We start from the raw sequence: 25228 nt of genomic DNA, 5'->3' as shown, positions 1-25228 counted from the left end.
TAAAGGGAACCCAGAGGCCGCCTAATATAGACCTCTGCACAACACACACTGTCTTGTTATACAGTGGGGTAAATGGTCCTCAGACATCAGCTCCAACGGGTCAGTGATGGGAATTCAAGTACTTCAATGATTTTGTTTGTTAGAAACACTTCCTTATGTTAGGACAGCATGATTTCTGCATAGCTTCCACCCACTCTTAATTATTCCTCTGCAGCTACATGACAGCCTTTCCAAAACATGAAGACTGACCTAGGTATGTCCCAGTGATGTCTCTTTTTTAAAAAGAGGCACAGCATCCTTAGTTCTTCAGGTGGCATGATTTTCAGGCCCTTTTCCTCCTGGTCCTTCTCCATCCAGATTGTCAACCACCAACTTAATTGATGCTTTCCTAACTGACTACAACACTTCATCTGGTATCTGAACAGCAACAGGAAAAGTGGGGTTACTCCTCCCTTATTCTGGACACTCTGTATTTATTAGTACAAAGATCCCATTAACTACTTTAAGATCTTGATGAATTTGGATAGAATCCAAGGCTGCTAATGCAACCTTGTCAGCAAGAACAAAAGCTGGTGGCAGCAGCAATCTTTCTTCCACAGGAAGTTTATAAAGGCTCTTTTGAGTGGTGCTTTCAGATAATTAAGCTTCTCTGATGTGACAGACACAAGTCCTAGCCTCTAGCAAGGACATATTTTGAGATTATCAGGACTATCATCAGATCTAACTCACCATCTTAGATCAAGATACCCACAACCTCAATGTATGGTGGTATTATAGGAACTCTGTTCAGTCTCTGAATTTTAAATCTCTTTACTGACTGATTAAAAACAGAGAGATGGGTTTGCATATTTCAAGTTTATTTTGCTTACTGGCAACAAAATCCACCCCAGTTGGCCTCAGCAAAATGTCTAGAAATATGCTAGAGTATTTCATGAATATGAGAGAAAGGTAGTAGGGATATCTTCCTTTCACATTTTAAATTCTAGGGTATCCTAGTTCATGTTTCCTAAAAGCAAAGACTAAGATGATAATTCTTGTATAAGTGACTTACTGAGGGATATTCTCAGGAAAGATTGTTAGGAAATGAAAGAAGGAGAAGAAGCATAGCAATGATGTGTTTTTAGGAGAAGTCTATCTTTAACCTGGTTCTATGGGGTGCTCTAGAGTGTGAATGCACTAGAGATGTTTGCTAGGTCCATTCCTGTGAGGCGTGTTAGGAGGTGGCAGCACATAAACCCCCCTAGACATCACCAGACAAGACAGCGCTTGTCAGCTGAGAATAATCCTCCTGAAAAAGGTGCAAGTGTGAGCCATTTCCATCCAACACCCACAGAAGATGGGGAAGACGCTGGCCAGCTAAAAAGGTTCTGGGAAGGACACCAACAGTGTGGGCTGCAGGAAGAGATCTGTCCCTGAGCTAAGGCAAAAGGGCAGGATCTTCCAGCATAGCCATGGCCACTGGGAGCCTTCCATTTTGCAACAGGGGGTCTGCATTCCTCCAACATCCAGTCAATAGGCATTAATGAATGTGTACTATGTCCCAGGCACTGCACCAAATTCTGGGGACATGACAGTAACATGACCCATATAGCTTGCATTGCAGAGAAGTAGAAATTATTGTACAGAGGCCACCCCAGTAGGAACTTCAAGACATTGCAGTAGAGCATCATGGTTATGAACATGCATGGTCCCTGGAATCCTGGTTCCTTCTGGTTTCTTATGTATATGACCTCAGGTGGTTACTCAAATTTTTTAATGTCTGTTTCATTGTAGAGGGAAAAAATGGCTTCATGGACTTCATAGACTGTGTATATAAGTATTAAGCCTGATAATGCATGTAAAGTACTTAGCCTAGGACCTGGCCCAGAGTAGTTTCTCAGTAATGTCAAATAATAATAATAATGTTATCATTATTGTCACAACACTGGTTAAGATTTACAAGAAAATAGCTAATCAATGACTTTCTTATTCATATTTTATTGTATATGCATTAAATCATTCCTTGTGGCTGGCATTGTGTGGGCCTAGGTTAAGGTGGGGTGGGGGTAGACAGCAGTGATGCTTTGAATCAGGACCAAAGTGTCTGACTCCTCTCCTTTCTCTAAAATCCTCTTTGAGTCTGCCACCATCTAGCTCTCCTTTCCCTGACTTGGCCACCAGCAACTCTGAGACTCTCTAGCAGTTTCCCTTAAACATTAATTTCAGTTTCTAGGAAACGAAGCTGGAATAACAACTCTGATCCAGCACTTCTGGTATATATGTGGAGACAGAGAGGGGTGCTAGGTGTTCCCAAGTAGGTCTTAAACTACTCACAGACTGGGGTAGGCAGTTCCCTTCACATCTTCAAAAAGTAATGTGGCTCCTCACTCCACCAAGGAAGTCTCAAGCACAGTGTTCCCAAGGCACTGCCCCCAGGCTAAGACCACTCCAGCACCAGTCACTCCACTAAGTTGTCCTTGGGTGTAGCACTGTGTGTTTCCAAGTAGGGGCCATAAGCCAAAAGTCAAACAAAATAAGGAGACAGATGAATATATTCCAAATGAAAGAAAAAAAGTCCAGGGGAAAAAACCCCTAATAAACAGAGATAAGTAATTTACTTGATAAAGAGTTCAAAGAAACGGTCATAAGGATGCTCACCGAACTCACGAAAAGAATGGAGGAACTTGGTGAGAATTTCAACAAAGACTTTAAAATATAATAAAAAATCAGTCAGAACCAAAGAATAAAATATCTTAAGTAAAAATTATTCTAGAGGAAATAAACAGCAGATTAGATAATACAGAAGAGAAAACTGACCTGGAATAAGAACGGTGGAAATCGTTGCATCAGAACTGCAAAAAGAAGAAAGAATTTTTTTTTAATGAGGAAAGTTTAAGAGACCTCTGGGATAACATTAAGTGTACTAATATTTGCATCCATTAACTGCAATGACATTTTAATGAATGTCAGCATCAAGCAGTAATCCCCAGATTTTCTAGCAAAATGCAACAGAAAGGTTAATTTACCAAACATCACATTTGTTTCAAAAACTCATAAGAAGTGGAATCTAGATGATCTGTGCATCTAGAATATTTAAAATAATTGTCCATATTACTGGTTGCTTTTCTCATAATATTTCATTGTAGCAGGATGCTTGGAGTCCATTTCCCCCCATCCAAAGGTGGAAAATAGTCTATGATTTCTGAATTACAGTGCCTCCAGGAAAAGCTTCCACAGAGAACACAACCCTTTGTTAAATGCCTCAAGGAGCCTGAGCCTGTAAAATTGACGCTGACAAACTGCTACAGAAAAACATGAAACACAAATAGGAAATGAGTATTCCATCAAGCAGCAATACCATGGTCTGGGGATGAATGGCCTCACCCCACCTCGTAAATCCAACAGAAAGTTCATTACTTTGCCTGAAAGATCTGTTTGTACAGGCTGATCATTCACATGACCACTTAAGTCCAATTCCAATTCACCACTAGTTTCAAACTGCTATTAAATGTGACAGACAGGTTTGTTTCCAGCTCCTGGTATATAGAATGGTCTGTTTTACAACTGAACAGACAACAAAAGAGATCAGGATTGAGGGACGTCAGAGAAATGAAAATACTTTCCACAAGATGGCAGAGTAGGGGGACACAGAGTTTGCATCTCCTCACAACTAGGGCACCTACCAGGAACTGCTGGGGGACCTCAGACACCTAAGGGTATGGAAGGAACCCCCGTGTGACTGGGTAAAGGGGGGCTGAGAGAGGGAGGATAAGTGGAGGCAGGATGGGACCAGCACCCCTGAGGGGCAGCTGGGGGAGGGGAGGGGTTCCCATGCTTGGAGAGGCCCACTCACGGCAAGGGGATCAGCAGGGACAGGGAGAGACCTTCAGGGGAATCAGAGGATTGGAAGGGAATGTGGACAGTGTTTCCCCACCTGCTCAGGCCCTGAGGAGTGTGTTGGGGTCCCAGAACTGAGCCTCCAACTTCCGAGGCCCCATCTGTCTGTGCAGTCCTAGGGGCATGGAAGGAGGGAAGAGGGGAGGAAAAGAAGAGGTAAGATGGACCAGTGCCCCTAAGGGGTAGCAGGGGGAGGTGAGGGGTTCCCATGCTCTGGAGGGGCCCACTTACGGTGAGGGGATCAGCATGGAAGGTGAGAGACATTTGGGCAATTAGGGGATCAGAGGGGAATGCAGCCAGCATTTCTCCTGCCCACACGGTCACCAGCAAGCCTTGTGGTGTCCTGGGCCTAAACCTTCACACTCCGAGGGCCCCTATGGTCACACTGAGACTAAGCCCCATGCCCACCACACACCCAGGACCTTTACCTGATGTGCTGGTCCTGAACTAGGCCCCATCCCCCACAGCCAGACCTTTTCTGGCCCCTTGTGGTTTTTTTGCTGTTGTGGTTCTGTTTTGCCTTCTTGTTGTTTTTCATTAATAGTTTTATTTTTTCTAATATATAATATTTTTTATTTTTCTAATTTTATTTTATTTTTTATTCTTTGTTACTGTTCTGCTTTTTTTCAGTGCCACTTGGTTTGCAGAATTTTGGTTCCCAAGCTGGGAGTCAGGTCTGAGCTCCTATAGTGAGAGTGCTGAGTCCAAACTACTGGACTAACAGAGAATCTCAGACCCCAGGGAATATTAATCAGAGTGAGGTCTCACAGAGGTTCTCATTTCAGCACCAAGACCTTGCTCTACATACTTACCTGCAAACTCCACTGCTGGACACCTCAGGTCAAATAACCAGTAAGATGGGAAAACAGCCCCACACAATAAAAAAAATGAGATGACAAAAAAATATGTTACAGATGAAGGAGTAAGATAAAAAACCTACAAGACCAAATAAATCAAGAGGAAATAGGCAACCTACCTGAAAAAGAATTCAGAGTAATGATAGTAAAGATGATCCAGAATCTCGGAAATGGAATGTAGGTATGGATTGAGAAAATACAAGAGATATTTAACAAGAACCTAAAAGAACTACAGAACAAAGAGTGATGAACAAAAACATAACTGAAATGAAAAAATACACAAGAAGGAATCAATAGCAGAATAACTGAAGCAGAAGAATGAATAAGTGTACTGGAAGATAGAATGGTGAAAATAACTGCTGAGAAGCAGAATAAAAAAAAAAACAATGAAAAGTATTGAGGACAGTCTCAGAGACTTGTGAAACAATATTAAACACACCAACATTCGAATTGAAGGGGTCCCAGAAGAAGAAGAGAAAGAGAAATGGCCTGAGAAAAGATTTGAAGAGATTATAGTAGGAAAGTTCCCTAACATGGGAAAGGAAATAGTCACTGAAGTACAGAAAGCGAAGAGAGTCACACAGAGGATAAACTCAAGGAGAAACACAATAAGACATGTATTAATCAAACTAACAAAAATTAAATACAAAGAAAAATATTAAAAGCAACAAGGAAACAAATAACATAAAAGGTAATCCCCATAACATTATTAGCTGATTTTTCAGCAGAAAATTTTCAGACCAGAAGGGAATACAGGATATATTTAAAGTGATGAAAGGGAAAAATCTACAGCCAAGATTACTCTACCCAGCAAGAATCTCATTCAGATTCAATGGAGAAAAAAAAGCTTTACAGACAAGCAAAAGCTAAGAGGATTCAGCACCATCAAACCAGATCTACAACAAATGCTAAAAGAACTCTAAGTGGGAAACGCAAGAGAAGAAAAGGACCTACAAAAAGAAACCCAAAACAATTAAGAAAATGGTCATAGGAACATACATATCGATAATTACCTTAAACGTGAATGGATTAAATGCTCCAACCAAAAGACACAGGCTCGCTGAATGGATACAAAAACAAGACCCATATATGTTGTCTACAAGAGACCCACTTCAGACCTAGGGACACATACAGACTGAAAGTGAGGGGATGGAAAAAGATATTCCATGCAAATGGAAATCAAATGAAAGCTGGAGTAGCAATACTAATATCAGATAAAATAGACTTTAAAATAAAGACTGTTACAAGAGACAAGGAACGACACTACATAATGATCAAGGGATCAATCCAAGAAGAAGACATAACAATTATAAATATATATGCACCCAACATAGGAGCACCTCAATACATAAGGCAACTACTAACAGCTAAAAAGGGAAATCGACAGTAACACAATAATAGTGGGAGACTTTAACTCCTCACTTAAACCAATGGACAGATCATCCAAACAGAAAATTAATAAGGAAACACAAGCTTTAAATGACATAATAGACCAGATAGATTTAATTGATATTTATAGGACATTCCATCCAAAACCAGCAGATTACACTTTCTTCTGAAGTGTGCACAGAACATTCTCCAGGATAGATCACATCTTGGGTTACAAATCAAGCCTTGGTAAATTTAAGAAAATTGAAATCATATCAAGAATCTTTTCCAACCACAACGTTATGAGATTAGAAATCAATTACAGGGGAAAAAAAGTATAAAACACAAACACATGGAGGCTAAACAATACGTTACTAAATAACCAAAAGATCACTGAAGAAACCAAAGGTGAAATAAAAAAAATACCTAGAGACAAATTACAAAGAAAACACGATGATACAAAACCTATGGGATGTAGCAAAAGCAGTTCTAAGAGGGAAGTTTATAGCAATACAAGCGTGCCTCAAGAAACAAGAAGAATCTAAAATAAACAGTCTAACATTATACCTGAAGGAACTAGAGAAAGAAGAACAAACAAAACCCAAAGTTGGTAGAAGGAAAGAAATCATAAAGATTAGAACTGAAATGAAATAGAAATGAAGAAAATAATAGCAAAGATCAAAAAAATGAAAGCTGATTCTTTGAGAAGATAGATAAAATTGATAAACCTTTAGCCAGAATCATCAAGGAAAAAGGTGAAGACTCAAATCAATAAAATTAGAAATGAAAAAAGAGAAATTACAACTGACACCACAGAAATATAAAGGATCATAAGAGACTACTACAAGCAACTATATGACAATAAAATGGGCAACCTGGAAGAAATGGACAAACTCTTGGCAAGATAAAACTTTCCAAGACTGAACCAGGAAGAATTAGAAAATAGAAACAGACAAATAACAAGTAATGAAATTGAAACTGTAATTTAAAATCTTCCAACAAAAAAATGTCTAGGACCAGATACCTTCACAAGTGAATTCTATCAAACATTTAGAGGAGAACTAACACCCATCCTTCTCAAATTCTTCCAAAACATTGCAGAAGGAGGAAAACTCCCATACTCATTCTACAAAGCCACCATCACCGTTATACCCAACCAGACAAAGAGATCACAAAAAAGAAGTTACAGACCAATATCACTGAGGAAGATAGATGCAAAAATCCTCAACAAAATACTAGCAAATAGAATCCAACAACACATTAAAAGGATCATACATCATTATAAAGTGGGATTTATCCCAGGGAAGCAAGGATTCTTCAATATATGCAAATCAATCAATGTGATACACTATATTAAAAAATTAAAGAATAAAAACCATATGATCATCTCAGTAGATGCAGAAAAACTTTTGACAAAATTCAACACCCATTTATGATAAAAACTTTCCAGAGTGGGCTCAGAGGGAACTTAGCTCAGCATAATGAAGGTCAAATAAGATAAACCCACAGCAAACTCATTCTCAATGGTGAAAACCTAAAAGTGTATCCTCTAAGATCAGGAACAAGACAAGGGTGTCCAGTCTCGCCACTGTTATTCAGCATAGTTTTGGAATTCCTAGGCATGGAAATCAGAGAAGAAAAAGGAATAAAAAATCCAAATTGGAAAAGAAGAAGTAAAACTGTCATGGTTTGCAGATGACATGACACTATATATAGAAAATCTTAAAGATGTCACCAGATAACTACTAGAGTTCATCAATGAATTTGGTAAAGTGGCACAATACACAGTTAATGCACAGAAATCTCTTGCATTCCTATACACTAACAACTAAAGATCAGAAAGAGAGATTAAGGAAACAATCCCCTTTACCATCACAACAAAAAGAATAAAATACTTAAGAATAAACCTACCTAAGAAGGCAAAATATCTGTTCTCAGAAAACTGTAAAACACTGATGAAAGAAATCAAAGGTGACACAAACAGAGATATACCATGTTCTTGGATTGGAAGAATCAATATTGTCAAAATGACTATATTACCCAAAGCAATCTATAGATTCAATGCAATCCCTATCAAATTACCAATGATATTTTTTTCACAGAATTTGAACAAAAGATTTTACAATTTGTATGGAAACACAAAAGACCCTGAAAAACTAAATCATTCTTGAGAAAGAAAAACTGAGCTGAAGGAATCAGTCTTCCTGACTTCATACTATACTACAAAGCTACAGTAATCAAGACAGTATGGCATTTGCACAAAAACAAAAATATAGATCAATGGTACAGGATAGAAAGCACAGAGATAAACCCACACACCTATGGTCACCTAATCTATGACAAAGGAGGCAAGAACATACAATGTAGAAAAGACAGTCTCTTCAATAGCTGGTGCTGAGAAAACTGGACAGGTACATGTAGAAGAATGAAATTAGAACACTACTTAACACCATTCAGAAAAATAAACACAAAATGGATTAAAGACCTAAAAGTAAGACCGGACACTATAAAACTGTTAGAGGAAAACATAGGAAAAACACTCTTTGACATAAATCACAGCAAGGTCTTTTTTGACCCACTTCCTAGAATAATGAAAATAAAAACAAAAATAAACACATGGGGCCTAATTAAACTTAAAAGGTTTTGCACAACAAAGGAAACCATAAACAAGATGAAAAGACAACCCTCAGAATGGGAGGAAGTATTTGCAAATGAAGCAATGGACAAACGATTAATCTCCAAAATATATAAACAGCTCATGCAGCTCAATAACAAAAGAAGAAAAAAAACCAATCAAAACATGGGCAGAAGACATAAATAGACATTTCCCCAAAGAGGACATACAGATGGCCAAGAGGCACATGAAAAGGTGCTCAACATCACTAATTATTAGAGAAACGCAAATCAAAACTCCAGTGAGGTATCACCTCACACCAGTCAGAATGGCCATCATCAAAAAATCTACAAACAATAAATGCTGGAGAGGGTGTCGCGAAAAGGGAACACTCTTGCACTGTTGGTGGGGTTTTAAATTGATACAGCAACTATGGAGAACAGTATGGAGATTCCTTAAAGAACAAAAACTAGAACTACCATGTGACCCAGAAATCCCACTACTGGGCAGATATCCTGAGAAAACCATAATTCAAAAACAGTCATGTACCACAATGTTCATTGCAGCACTATTTACAATAGCCAGGACATGCAAGCAACCTAAGTGTCCATTGACAAATGAATGGATAAAGAAGATTTGGTACATATGTACAATGGAATATTATTCAGCCATAAAAGAAAACGAAAATGAGTTATTTGTAGTGAGGTGGATGGACCTAGAGTCTGTCATACAGAGTGAAGTAAGTCAGAAATAGAAAGACAAATACTGTATGCTAACACATAATATGAAATCTAAAAAAATGGTTCTAATGAACCTAGGGGCAGGACAGGAATAAAGATGCAGACGTAGAGAATGGACTTGAGGACACAGGGAAGGGGAAGCGTAAGCTAGGACGAAGTGAGAGAGTAACATTGACATAAGAAAAATAAACCGAGGGAAGTAAGTCAGAAATAGAAAAAAAAATCAAATATTAACACATGTATGTGGAATGTAGAAAAATGTTACAGATGAACCTAGTTCCAGGGCAGGAATAGAGACATAGATGTAGGTAATTGATGTGTGGACACAGTAGGGGGAAGGAGAGTGTGGGATCAATTGGGAAATTAGGATTAACATATATACACTACCGTATGTAAAATAAATAGCTAGTGGGAACCTGCGGTATAGCACAAGGAGCTCTCTGATGACCTAGATGGGTGGGAAGGGTTGGGTAGGAGGGAGGTTCAAGAGGGAGGGTATATATGTATACACATAGCACATTCATTTCGTTGTACAGCAGAATATAACACAACATTATAAAGCAATTATACTCCAAGAAAAAATAATAAAGAACATACTTTCTAACTTCCAAATGACCAAGCTAAACTTTTGCCCCTCTGTCAGTTTACTCCTCAATTAAACATGTGAAAGCAGAAACACTGGCTCACAGCCACACCTCACCATGCTGGATTTGTGCATTTCACACCAGTTTCATAGCCAGCCCTAGAGGTTCCAGAAATCCCTATTCAACATCCTCCCATGCAGGTCTGGGCAGGGATTTCATTTCAGAAATTCTTAATTACTAGAAATATACTTTCCTTTCTAGAAATAGCAGGGGAATCCTTCATCAGGTCCTTTACACCATCATTCTTTCTTTCCACCTGGAAATTTTAATCTTTTAAAGAAAAAGTCAATCTGCCTAGAATTCCAACCACAGATTTATTCTGGCTGACACTAAGCACATTTTCAAGGATACCTAGCTTTGTCTGAAATCCCCATCTGTTTTCAAGCAGTGACAATCTCTACATCTTTAAGAGACTTGAAGTTAAAATATGAATTATAGCGTCCCCCTTAGGTGCACAAAAGAACTAAAATATAACATATTCAAAACTGATGCTCTTCAAACTCTCTTCTCTTGACACAGTATAAGTGATCCTAGGCATCCCTCCAGGGTTAGGGCAGGTGTAATGGGGTAGAGATAGCTGGCATTGTACAATGTCAATATCAATTTAAACCACCTGCTATTTCTTATTTACTATTATCATTGATTCTACAAAGTTTTGCTCATACCGTGAAGTTAAATTCTTTCTAATATGACAAGTCCCTAAGGATTTATATACATTTTTTTCATGATATAACAAATTACTGTTCTTATTAGAGTTCTGGCAACAACCCCCAGTGGAAAATGGTACCAAAAAAAAATGAAGATACTATCAGAGTGATCCTGGCTGCTGAGATGGAAATGCACATGAGTTATTTTTATTTAAGTCAGAATGAAAAAGTTAAGTTGTACCCACATCTCAGACTATAAGATAAAAATAAATCTAAGTTCCTTTCTATGCTGTCAGTGCTGAAAGATTAAATCTTGGGAGGGGGGAAGGGGAGCAAATAGAAATGTGAATGTGTTTGTACTATGTGCTCTGTACACATTTCTCTGACCAATGCAGGGACTGAGTTATTTCTCAATAAATCTGCACCCCTTTCCTGGTCACTATATTGGACCTTAATTTTTACTTTAATATTAATATTCATATGTTGACTAACATACAGATGCTCTTCTACAGACTTAGGATCTGGGAGAGTTGGTTGAAACCATCTTTCTTTTCTTCCAGATGTTCCCAGACTCTGTGGGCTTAGGTATTGCCGTGCCAGTTGCTAGAAATAAGTGTTTTTATGAGCTAATAACAGGATTTAAAGGAGAAACTCATGTTTTCCATCACCACCATCACCCAGCCCTACTCCACACTCTTGCTCTTCTTTCAAGAACCAGTTCACAGCTCACTCTCTCCAGCAGGCTCTCCCAGATTGCCCCAGACAAGATTAGCTTCTCTGTCACTGTAATTGCTGAGCTCGGCCATGGGCCTTCTCCTGGTTGGCCATAAACAGGGCTGTTTCTGGAGGGAAGAGTCCAGATCTGATTCAGCCTTGTTTCTTCACATGTCACCCTAGTCCAATAGGGCAAAGTCAGCTCTTAGTTATTTTAGTTATTTTTTTAATAGTAAATTAATTAATTAAATCTTTATTGAAGTATAGTTGATGTACAATATTATATAAGTTGCAGGTGCACAATATAGTGAGTCACAATTTTTAAGTTTATACTCCATTTATAGTTATTATAAAATATTGTCTATATTCCCTGTGTGGTACAATATGTCTTTGTACTTTATTTTATATATATTACTTTGTACCTCCTAATCTCCTACCCTTATATTGTCCCTCCTCGCTTCTTTCTCCCCACTGCTAACTGCTAGTTTGTGCTCTATATCTGTGAGTTGGCTTCTTTTTTATATATTCACTAGTTTGTTTTATTTTTTGGATTCCACATATAAGTGATGTCATACAGTATTTGTCTTCCTCTGTCTGACTTATTTCATTTGGCATAATACTCTCCAAATCCACCCATGTTGTTACAAATGGCAAAATTCCATTGTTTATGGCTGAGTAGTATTCCAATGTGCATCTCACATCTTCTTCATCCATTCGTCTGTTGATGGACACTTAGGTTGCTTCCATATCTTGGCAACTGTAAATAATGCTGCTATGAACATTGAGATACATGTATCTTTTCAAATTATTATTTTTGGTTTTTTTGAACATATACCCAGGAGTGGAATTGCACAACTATATGTCAATAAAATGGACAACCTAGAAGAAATGGACAAATTCTTAGAAATCTCCCAAGACTGAACCAGGAAAAAATAGAAATTAACAGACTAATTACCATAATGAAATTGAATAAGTAATTTAAAAACTAACAAACAAATGTCCAGGACCAGATAATTTCACAGGTGAATTCTACCAAACATTTAGAGAAGAGTTAACACCTACCCTTCTCAAACTATTCCAAAAAATTTCAGAGGAAGGAACACTCCCAAACCCGTTCTATGAAGACACCACCACCCTGATACCAAAACTAGACAAAGATACCAAAAAACAAAAGGAAAGAATGAGAGAAAATCACAGGCCAATATTACTAATGAACATAGATACAAAAATTATCAACAAAGTACTAGCAAACTGACTCCAAAAATACATTAAAAGAATCATACACCATGATCAAGTGAGATTTATCCCAGGGATGCAAAGATTTTTCAATATCTGCAAATCAATCAGTGTGATACACCACATTAACAAATTGAAGAATAAAAACGATAGGATCATCTCAATAGATGCAAAAAAAGCTTTTGACAAAATTCAATATCCATTTATGGTATTTAAAAAAAACTCTCCAGAAAATGAACATATTGGGAACATATCTCAACATAATAAAGGCCATATATGACAAACCCACATAATACTCAATGGTGAAAAGCTGAAAACATTTCCTCTAAGATCAGGAACAAGACAAGGATGCCCACTCTCATCACTTTTATTCAACATAGTATTGGAAGTCCTAGCCACAGCATCAGACAAGGAAAATAAATAACAGGAATCCAAGTTGGAAAGGAAGAAGTAAAACTGTCACTGTTTGTAAGTGGCATGACACTATACATAGAAAATCTTAAAGATGCCACCAGAAAACTACCAGAGTTCATCAATAAATTCAGTAAAGTTGCAGGATACAAAATTAATAGTTTTTGTTTTAATATTCATTGTGCTATAGACTAAATGTTTGTGTTCCCCCAAATTCATAAGTTGGAATCCTAACTCCCAGTGTAATGGTATTAGGAAGTGGTGACCTTTGGGAAATGATTAGGCCATGAAGGTGGACTCCTCATAAATGGGATTAGTGCCCTTGTGAAAAAGGCCCCAGAGGGATCCCTTACCCCTTCCACCATGTGAGGGAATAGCAAGAAGATGACCACTACGAAACAGGAAGTGGGTTCTCACTAGCCAATAAATTGGCCAGGCTCTAGAACTGTAAAAGATAAATAGATATTGTTTAAAAGACACACAGTTTGTCGTATTCTATTATAGCAACCTAAACAGACTAAAACAAGTTGGAATCATATGCTATTGCCAATATTCTGTCATCTTTTACTTACAGAAATGACAATTTTATATCATTTGTTCTAATAGATGAAACAAAACCAGCAACACTGTCATCCATTTCTTTGAATGCTGACATTCTCCCTCACCCAGAGTCGAATTTCTTTTAGGATCCATGGAATTTTATACATATTCTGAGATTACACACACTCTCATTTATTTGCTTGAATAATAAGTTGCCAGTAACCAAGGATTGTCAGGTTGACAGGTTGACAACCAGAATGCTGTAAACACACTGCAGTGGCAAAAGTCTATATCAGGCTCCCATGTCAGTTGTCCCTGCTCAATAATTTGTTTTGCTTGTTAATAGGAAAGGGTCAAATCCCCCACTCTGTTGCTGTTGCAAAAAACAAAAACAAAAATCACAATTTCCTTAATAAACTTTTTACTTTCTTCTCACTTCCTATCTTCCTTCCATTCTTGGGGCCAAAATGAATTTCTTAAAAAAATGTCCTCTGATTGAAGGCAATTTTCTTCATTATGAAAACAATTTAAATTTTCTTCAATATTTTTATTGTGTAAAAATAATAGGTTGTTGTGGCTTTTAATGTTACCATTGTTAATCTGTGATCTTAAACATAACACTTACAACTTTCAAATACACCATCTCATTTGATTGGCAAATAACTATCTAAGAGTTGACTCTCTTCATTTTATAATTAAGGCAACTGAGGAATTGAGAGTTTAAGTGACTTTCTGAAAGCCACACCAGCCCTTAAATGTGAAAACAAACCTTCTGTTTCCAAGGTCAGTGCCATCTTAGCTGGGTTGCATTGCTGTTTTGGGGAAGAGAGAGAACACACTAGAAATAGCCTTTTCATGAGCATGGACCTGTATTCACAAACTCAAATGCTCACAGGGGATCAGCAGGTACAGATTTGAGAAAGTGATATGGAGCAGAGAGCACTGAGGTGAATTGGGAAGCACATGAGCACAGGTGCTCCTTAACTTCTGCAACTTCTCTCACCAGGCCATATAGGCTCAATCACACCAGATCTTCTAAATTTCAATAGAAATTTAGCAAGAAGCCAGGTTTTTAAAATGTAAACCTATGAGGTTTAAGTGCTGACAATACCTTTTTTATTTTATTTTATTTATTATCATTATTTTTTGTGGTACGCGGGCCTCTCACGTTGCGGAGCACAGGCTCCGGACGCACAAGCCCAGCGGCCATGGCTTACGGGCCTAGCCACTCCGCGGCATGTGGGATCTTCCCGGACTGGGGCACGAACTGGTGTCGCCTGCATTGGCAGGCGGACTCCCAACCACTGCGCCACCAGGGAAGCCCGACAATACCTTTTTCAAACACATGCACATTGTGGGCTAATAGTATCCTAGCTAAACATATCACTGTTGTGTATCAGATGCTGCCCACAGTGTGCCACCTCTGTCTGTAGCACAAATGACAAGTGTGCAGTGAGTGACCACACCTCCACCCATAGAAGACATGAGCAATCAATCTCTGCATTTGCTTACTGAGCTCAGATGCAACTTAATATGTTTCACACTTCTGACCTATTGGAGGTGGCCTACCTGGCCTGTGAAACAAATGATATGTGAAGCACCAAAAAAAAGATATTGGCCATTCTTAAGGGTCATGAGTTATACACCTGGTCACTTACATGCCTAAGCACAGAGAAGACACTTGAAAAGTATGATGAAAAAGGAGTCAAGATGGCAGAGGAGTAGGAGGACATGGAGTTCATCTCTCCCCACAAATGCACCAAGAATACATTCACAAATGGAACAATTCTCACAGAGTACCAGCTGAACACTAACAGAGGACCTTGGACACCTAAAAGGACAAGGAAGATCCCTGTGTAACCAGGTAGGATAAAAGAAAGAAGAAGGGAAAAGGAAGAAGAGAAGAAGCGGGATGGGACCTGTGCCCCTGGTGGGCAGCTGAAGGAGAAGAGAGGTTCCTACATCTGGGAAGACCCCTCACCAGCAGATAGATCAGTTGGGACAGAAGGGGACCTTTGGGGGCTATCAGAGGAGAACACAGCAACTGGTCTGTGGCAGACAAGGCAGATTGAGACCTACAAAGACGGTCTGTGTTACAGCCCTGCAGGCCCCAGCCTGAGACATGTGTCTGCCAGTGTGAACAAGAGCTGGGTGCTTGAACATGGTGTTTGGAGAGCAAACGAGTGGAGAGGACTGCTGTTGGATGTGAGGAGAAAGCCTGAGGGGATGGGAGTGAGAAAATTCGCAAGCAGGAATGCTCCTAGAGGAAGCCCAGACTGCCATAGAAGTAAAGCACAACTGTTGAATCATGCAGAATGGGTGGAGCCACTATGGCAGCCTCTCTCCCCACATGATGACCCCTGCCTCCCCAGGCACTAGGAAGGGCTCTCACTGGGACTGGCTCTCTCACGCCCATGGCTGCCAGCTTCCCTGCATGACACATCCCCACTGGGGCTCACACAACCCCAGCTGATGCTGCTTCCACACTGGGTTGGACTCGTGTGCTCCTGGGCAGCCTCAGGATCATACTTCCGTGGATGGCACACATGTAGAGGTGGGACTGAAACCACAGTTGAGACCCAGGGGCCATGCAACTAAGGAAGAAAAGCTAAAATCTTTCCTCATTGCTGTGCAAACTGAGAACTGACATCCCTGTGACCAGTTTTGTAAACTCAGTGCCTACAGAACATCTGAACAGACAACGAGTGCTCCAGCAGCCAAGACAGGTCTAGTTTTAGCAGTTGTAGACTTTGTGGGCACATACATGTGGGGGTTGGGCCAAGCCAGAGTCTCAGCTGCCCCAGTAGTGACCACAGCAGGTCCAGATCCATGATTACTGCAATCCTAGGACCTGACTTCAGTGCATCTATGCTGATGGCCTGGTGAAAACAATGTCTGAGACACACCAGGGCCAATTGCCAGCATACCCACAGTTAAGGTGGGACTTAGAACAGTGCCAAGAACAGTGTAACCTGAGAGCTCACACAATGGGTGAAAGGTGACACAACAGGACACACCCACAGGTGAACAGATCCAGAGGAGGAATAGTCAGTGGCTTCCCTCCAAGTGGGAGTGCTTCAATCCCATCTACCTTGCACTGCAGATCAGATACACAGCTAAGAAACATATCTGGGGCCCTCTACTCCAACAACTAGGGAGCAGACCCCAAATATGACAGGGCAGTGACAACCACAGAGTAAAGGGGAGGCCCTGCTCAATATCCAGTGCAGGCTCTGATCACCGCACCATCAGTCACACCTTCTATTATGGGGATAATGACCAGCATACGCTGAGGAAAGAGGTGGTGAGATTTATACTAAAAACAGCCCTTGTACCAAAAAATATTAAACTACTCAGGCTACACAGGGACTTTCCCACATAAAAATAGCACTCCAAGACAGTCTGAGGGTCTGGCATCAGGAGGAAGAACCCCAAGAGCATTTAGCCTTGAAGGCCAGCAGGGCTTGAGTGCAGGAGCTCCACAGGGGTGGGGGAAATAAAGACTCCATTCTTGGAGGGCACACACAAGGTCTCACATGAACTGGGACCCAACACAAAGCAGTATCTCCATAGGAACCAGGATTACACATACCTAGGGGTCATGGAGGATCTCCTAGGGAGGCAAAAGTCGACTATAGCTCACTGTGGGGAAAAAGACACTGGTAGCAGAAGCCCCAGGGAATATTGATCTGTGTGAGCTCTCCTAGAGGTCCACATTTCAGCACCAAGACCCATTCCCACCCAACAACCTGCAGGCTCCAGTGCTGGAAAGCCTCAGGCCACACGACCAAGATAGGAACACAGCTCCACCCATCAGCAGACAGGCTGCCTAAAGTCATAATGAGTTCACAGCCACCTCAAAACAAACCCCTTGACAAGGCTTTGTCCACTAGCAGGACAAGACCCAGCTCCACCCACCAGAGGGCAGGAACCAGCCCCTCCCATAGGAAGCCTGTACAAGCCCCTGGACCAACCTCATTAACCAGGGACAGACACCAGAAACAAAAAGAACTATGATCCTACAGCCTGAGGAAAGGAGACCACAAATACAGAAAGTTAGACAAAGTGAGATGACAGAGAAATATGCTGCAAATGAAGAAACAAGATAAAAACCCACAAGAACAACTAAATGAAGAGGAGATAGGCAAACTACCTGAAAAAGAATTCATAGTAATCATAGTAAAGTTTATCCAAAATCTTGCAAAAGATTGGAGGCATAGATCGAGAAGATACAAGAAATGTTTAACAAGGAGCTAGAAGATTGAAAGAACGGAGATGAACAGTACAATAACTGGAATGAAAAATACACTAGAAGGAGTCAATAGCAGAATAACTGAGGCAGAAAAACGAATAAGTGATCGGGAAATCAGAGTGGTGGAAATCACTGGCACAGAAGAGAATAAAGAAAAAATAATGAAAACAAATGAGGACAGCCTCAGAGACTTCTGGGGCAATGCTAAATGCACTAACATTTGAATTATAAGGGTCCCAGAAGAAGAGAAAGAGAAACGGTCTGAGAAAATATTTGAAGAGCTTATAGTCAAAAACTTCCCTAACATGGGAGAGAAAATAGTCTCCCAGGTCCAAAAAGTGCAGAAATTCCCATGCAAGATTAAACCCAAGGAGGAACACTCTGAGACAAATATTAATCAAACTGACAAAAATTAAAGACAAAGAAAAAACATTAAAAGCAACAAGGGAAAAGCAACAAATAACATACAAGGGAATCCCCATAAGGTTATCAGCTGATTTTTCAGCAGAAACTCTGCAAGTCAGAAGGGAATGGCACAACATATTTCAAGTAATAAAAGGGAAAAACCTATAACCAAAAATACTCTATCCAGTAAGGCTCTCACTCAGATTTGACAGAGAAATCAAAAACTTTACAGACAAGCAAAAGCTAAGAGAATTCAACACCACCAAATCAGCTTTACAACAAATGCTAAAGGAACTTCTCTAGGTGGAAAAGGGACCAGCAACTTAAAACAACCTTGTACATATATAGACTGCTATATCAAAATCTCATGGGAAGAGCAAACCCCAAAACTACAGTAGATACACACACAAAAAAGAAAAAGCAACCCAAACACAACATTAAAGATTGTTATCAAACCACAAGGTAAGAGAACAAAAGAGGAAGGGAAGAAAAAATATCTTCAAAAACAAACTTAAAATAATTAAGAAAATGGTAATAGGGACATACATATCGATAATTACATTAAATGTGAATGGATTAAATGCTCCAACCAAGGACATAAACTGGCTGAGTGGATACAAAAACAAGGCCTCTGGATAAGCTGTCTACAAGAGACCCACTTCAGACCTAGGGACACATACAGACTAAAAGTGAGGGGATGGAGAAAAATATTCCATGCAAATGGAAATCAAAAGAAAGCTGGAGTAGCAACACTCACATCAAACAAAATAAACTTTAAAAAAAAGGCAAAGAAGGACACTAAATAGTGATCAAGGAATCAACCCAAGAAGAAGATACAACAATTGTAAATATATACACACGCAATATAGGAGCACGTCAATATATAAGGCAAATACTAACAGTTATAAAAGGGGAAATCAACAGTAACACAGTAATAGTGGAGAACTTTAACACCCCAGTTACACCAGTGGATAGATCATCCAGACAGAAAATTAAGAAGGAAACAAAAGCCTTAAATGACACATTAGACCAAATAGACTAAATTGATATTTGTAGGGCATTCCATCTGAAAGCAGCAGAATACACATTCTTCTCAGGTACACATGGAACATCCTCCAGGATAGACCATATGTTGGGACAAAAATTCAAGCCTCAGTAAATTTAAGAAAATTGAAAATGTATCAAGCATCTTTTCCAACCACAATGCTATGAGATTTGAAATCAATTACAGGGGAAAAAACGTATAAAACACAAACACATGGAGGCTAAACAATGTGTTACTAAACAACCAATAGATCACTGAAGAAATCAGAGTGGAAATCAAAAAATACCTGAGACAAATGACAATGAAAACACGATGGTCCAAAACGTATGCAATGCAACAAAAGCAGTTCTAAGAGGGAAGTTTATAGCAATACAATCTTACCTCAGGAAACAAGGAAAATCTCAAATAAACAACCTAACTGTACACCTAAAGCAACTAGAGAAAGAAGAAGAAACAAAAACTAGTAGAAGGAAAGAAAGCATAAATATCAGAGCAGAAATAAATGAAATAGAGATGAAGAAAACAATAGGAAAGATCAATGAAACTAAAAGCTGGTTCTTTGAGAAGATAAACAAAATTGATAATCCTATAGCCAGACTCATCAAGAAAAAAAGGGAGAGGACTCAAATCAATAAAATTTGAAATGAAAAAGAAGAAATTACAATGGATATCACAGAAATACAAAGCATCATAAGAGACTACTACAAGCAACTATATGCCAATAAAACGGACAATCTAGAAGAAATGGACAAATTCCTAGAAAGCTAAAACCTTCCAAGACTGAACGAGGAAGAAATAGAAAATATAAACAGACCAATCACAAGTACTGAAATTGAAACCGTGTTTAAAAAAAAAAAAAAACTGCCAACAAACAAAAGTCCGGGACCAAATGGCTTCACAAGTGAACTCTATCAAATAGTTAGAGAAGAGCTAACACCTACACTTCTCAAACTCTTCCAAAAAAATTTCAGAGGAAGGAAAACTCTCAAACACATTGTATGAGGTCACCATCACCCTGATACCAAAACCAGAAAAAGACACCACAAAAAAGGAAATTAGACGCCAATATCACTGATGAACATAGACGCAAAAATCCTCAACCAAATACTAGCAATCTGAATCCAACAATACCTTAAAAGGATCATACACCATTACCAAGTGGGATTTATCCCAGGGATGCAAGGATTTTTCAGTACCTGCCAATCACATTAACAAATTGAAGAATAAAAACTATATGATCATCTCAATAAATGCATAAAAATCTTCTGACAATAGTCACATCCATTTATGATAAAAACTCCCCATAAAATGGGCTTGGAGGGAACCTACCTCAACATAATAAAGGTCATATACAACAAATCCCACAGCAAACATCCTTCTCAATGGTGAAAAGCTGAAAGCATTTCCTCTAAAATCAGGAACAAGATAAGGATTCCAATTCCCCCACTTTTATTCAACATAGTTTTGGAAGTCCTAGCCATGGCTATCAAAGATAAAGAAATAAAAGAATCCAAATTGGAAAAAACAGAAGTAAAATTGTCACTGTTTGCAGATGACATGATACTATATATAGAAAATCCTAAAGATGCCACCAGAAAACTACTAGAGCTCATCAATGAATTTGGTAAAGTGGCACAATACACAATTAATGCACAGAAATCTCCTGCATTCCTATACACTAACAACAAAAAATCAGAAAGAGAAATGAAGGAAACAATCCCATTTACTGTCACATCAAAAAGAATAAAATGCCTAGGAATAAACCTACCTAAGAAGGCAAAAGACCTGTACTCAGAAATCTATTAGATATTGATTGAAGAAATCAAAGATGACACAAATGGATGGAGACATATACCATGTTCGTGGATTGGAAGAATCAATATTGTCAAAATGACTGTACTACCCAAGTAATCTACAGATTCAGTACAACCCCTATCAAATTACCAACAGACTTTTTCAAAGAGCTAGAACCAAAAATTGTACAATTTGTGTGGATACACAAAAGATTCCAAATAGCCAAAGCAACCTTGAGAAAGAAAAACGGAGCTGGAGGAGTCAGGCTACATGACTTCAGACTATATTATGAAACTGCAGTAATCAACACAGTATGGTACTGACACAGAAACAGAAATATACATCAATGGAACAGGATAGAAGTTCCAGAGATAACCCATGCACCTATGGTCACCTAATCTATGAAAATGGAGGCAAGAATATACATTAGAGAAAAGACAGTCTCTTCAATAAGTGATGCTGAGAAAAACTGGACAGGTACATGTAAAAGAATAAAACTAGAACATTCTCTAACACAGGGGTCCCCACCCACTGGGCCACAGAACAGTACCAGTCTGTGGCCTGTTAGGAACCAGGCCACACAGCAAGAGGTGAGTTGTGGGCAAGCGAGCAAAGCTTCATCTGTATTTACATCCACTCCCTATCACTTGCATTACTGTCTGAGCTCCACCTCCTGTTAGATCAACAGCGGCATTAGATTCTCATAGGATCACAAACCCTACTGTGAACTCCAGGTGCGAGGGATCTACGTTGCACGTTCCTTATGAGAATCTAATGCCTGATGATCTGAGGTGGAGCTGAGGCAGTGATGCTATCACTGGGGAGCAGCTGCAAATACAGATTATCATTAGCAGAGAGGTTTGACTGCACAGAGATAATAATAAATCAATTGCCTGCAGACTCATCAAAACCCTATCAGTCAGTGGCAAGTGAAAAAAAGCTCAGGGCTCCCACTGATTCTGCATAATTATTTCATTATATATTACAATGTAATAGTAATAGAAATAAAGTGCACAATAAATGTAATGCACTTGTTCTTCCCAAAACCGTCCCCCGACCCTGGTCCATGGAAAAATTGTCTTCCAAGAAACCTGTCCCTGGTGCCAAAATGGTTGGGGACAACTACTCTAATACCATACACAAAGGTAAGCTCAAAATGGATTAAAGACCTAAATGTAAGACTGGATACTATAAAACTCTTAGAGGAAAACATAGGCAGAACACTCTCTGACATAAATCACAGCAAGATCTTTTTTGATCCTCCACCTAGAGTAATGGAAATAAAAACAAAAATAAACAAATGGGACCTAATTAAACATAAAAGATTTTGCACAGCAAAGGAAACCACAAAGAAAATGAAAAGGCAACCCTCAGAAAGGCAGAAAATATATGCAAATGAAGCAACCAACAATGGATTAATCTCCAAAATATACAAAGAGCTCATGTATCTCAATATCAAAAAAACAAACAACCCAATCAAAAAATAGGCAGAAGATCTAAATAGACATTTCTCCAAAGAAGACACACAGACGGCCAAGAGGCACAAGAAAAGCTGCTCAACATCACTAATTATTAGAAAAATACAAATCAAAAATACAATGAGGTATCACCTCACACTGGTCAGAATGGCTATAAATCAAAAACTCTACAAACAGTAAATGCTGGAGAGGGTGTGGAGAAAAGGGAACCTTCCTACACTGTTGGCGGGAATGTAAATTGGTACAGCCACTATGGGGAACAGTATGGAGATTCCTTAAAAAAACTGAAAATAGAACTGCCATATGACTCAGCAATCCCACTCCTGGGCATATATCTGGATAAAATCATAATTCGAAAAGTTACATGGATCCCAATGTTCACTGCAGCACTATTTACAATAGCCAGGACATGGAAGCAACCTAAATGTCCAACAACAGCAGAACGGGTAATGTGGTACATATATACAATGGAATATTACTCAGCCATAAAAAAGAACAAAATAATGCCATTTGCAGCAACATGATTGGAACTATAGATTGTCATACTGAGTGAAGTAAGTCAGACAGAGGATGACAAATATCATGATATCGTTTATATGTGGAATCTAAAAAAAATGGTAAAAATGAACTTATTTACAAAACAAAAATAGAGTCACAGATGTAGAAAACAAACTATGGTTACCAAAGTGGGGGGGAGGGATAAACTGGGAGATTGGGATTAATTTATATACACTACTATATATAAAATAGATACCTAAGAAGAACCTACTGTATAGCATAGGAAAAGAGTTCAATAGTCTGTAATGAGCTATGTGGGAAAAGAATCTAAAAAAGAGTGGATATATGTGTAGGTATAACTGATTCACTTTGCTGTACAGCAGAAACTAATGCAACATTGTAAATCAACTATACTCTAATAAAAATTAACTTTAGAAAAAAGAAAAAGAAAAAAGAGCAAGGCAGGTAGCAGTAGAAAAAGAAAAAAGGGAAATCTTTGAGTCAAAACAGAGCAGCTGCAGGGGTTTTTTAAAAATTATTTATTTTATTTACATTTATGTTTGGTTGTGTTGGGTCTGCGCGTGGGCTTTCTCTAGTTGCAGCGAGCGGGGCTACTCTTCGTTGTGGTGTGCAGGCTTCTCATTGTGGTGGCTTCTCTTGTTGCCAAACATGGGCTTTAGGTGCACAGGCTTCAGTAGTTGTGGCACATGGGCTTAGTAGTTGTGGCACGCAGGCTCTAGAGCACAGGCTCCGTAGTCGTGGTGCACGGGCTTAGTCACTCCGCAGTATGTGGGATCCTCCCAGACCAAGGCTAGAACCCATGTCCCCTGCACCACTAGAGAAGCCCATGGCTGCAGTTCTGATTTAATACTTTTGATCATTAATATACATCTGAGGCCAGGCTCCCCACTTTCAGAATGCACCTTTAAATCTCAGATACTTATCTTTAACTAATTGCAACTCACTTAATTGCCTTTAGGAGAACGTAGTGAAAAGTGGGACATGTTGCCGTTCGGAATTACAGCTACATTTTCTTTTTATTATTTGTTTTCTCTCTACAAAACCTAGAGTCCCAGAACCTATGAAATGATCTCTCCTGGATCCAGCAGCCAAATCGGTGCTTCAGAAAATAAGGTAATGCTGTGATTCTAAAGGCTCACACATCTACTGTGACATAATTAGTCACAGCAGATATGCCTTGGAACTCTAGTGACCACTTAGGTCACACTCTCATTAAGCATTTGTTTAGAGGCTATAGGAAACTGGCCTTGGTGTGAGTTTTACAAAAGAGGAGGTTCCAATGAATTCTAAATTATAGTCTTATTTCAATCCCAGCAGCTTTCTTAAGGCTCAGAAACCTTCAAGAAAGCTTAAGAACAGTAACACTTAATTTAGATATTTTTACTTTTTATTCATTCATTTATTATTCTATTAAAGCAGAGCTTGAAATCTCAGATGCCTACAGAAATGTAATGTAAACGGGCAAAGTGTGCTGAGTTATTATTTCAACAGTGACACAATTTGTTCAAGTAAAGACTATTCCTATATGTTTAATATGCTAATAAAGAAATAGTCTCACTCCCATTTTCTTGAAACATATGCTTCACAAATTCTTTCCTTTACTTATGATAGAAACAAGGGTGCTCAGTTTGAGTTTCCGGAAAGGCAAAACCTGAGACAAATGTTTGAGAACAAGTGGTTTCTTTGGGAGGTGATCCTAGGACTCTCTGGTCGGGGGGCGGGGGGTGAATGTGTAGGACAAGAAGAGAAGGAAGCCAATAAAGGGTGTGCTATTAAGAACTGTGGGCAACTGTGGGCTCAACCTGCTGGGGACTCTGGGAAATGAAATGGAACATGCCTCAGAGAATTCCACCTGAGAGTCAAGGAGGCTGGGCTTCTTACCCCCCAGCTTCTTGTTATTGGTTGTGGGCCACTTCTAGGAGTGTTAACTTTCTAGCACTCTGGCCTGCCCTGCTGCAGCCATGACTGTTACTAAGCAGCCTTGGGCATAAGAGGTGAATGCAGCGGGGAAATATTTAAGGCACAAAGAGCAACTGCTATAGGTTCAATAAATAAAACCAAAAGGACATGTATGATGATAAATGACCA

The 25228-nt window shown here is 39.1% G+C and overlaps 1 long non-coding RNA gene across 4 annotated transcripts in view; it reads left to right on the top strand.

Annotated features, from left to right (window-relative positions):
• LOC307178970 overlaps positions 1-24240 on the top strand; it is a 101193-nt gene extending 76953 nt beyond the window's left edge. For all 4 annotated transcript variants that reach the window (XR_013825312.1, XR_013825313.1, XR_013825314.1 and 1 more), the window contains one exon: positions 24188-24240. This is a non-coding gene — a long non-coding RNA (uncharacterized lncRNA). The remainder of the gene's footprint in view (positions 1-24187) is intronic.
• The last annotated feature ends 988 nt before the right edge of the window (positions 24241-25228 follow it).

The sequence above is a fragment of the Stenella coeruleoalba genome (assembly GCF_951394435.1).
Source record: "Stenella coeruleoalba genome assembly, chromosome: 20".
Classification (NCBI taxonomy): domain Eukaryota; kingdom Metazoa; phylum Chordata; class Mammalia; order Artiodactyla; family Delphinidae; genus Stenella; species Stenella coeruleoalba.
The sequence above is the reverse complement of the archived record's forward strand: the minus strand, read 5'-3'. Positions and strand labels throughout refer to the sequence as shown.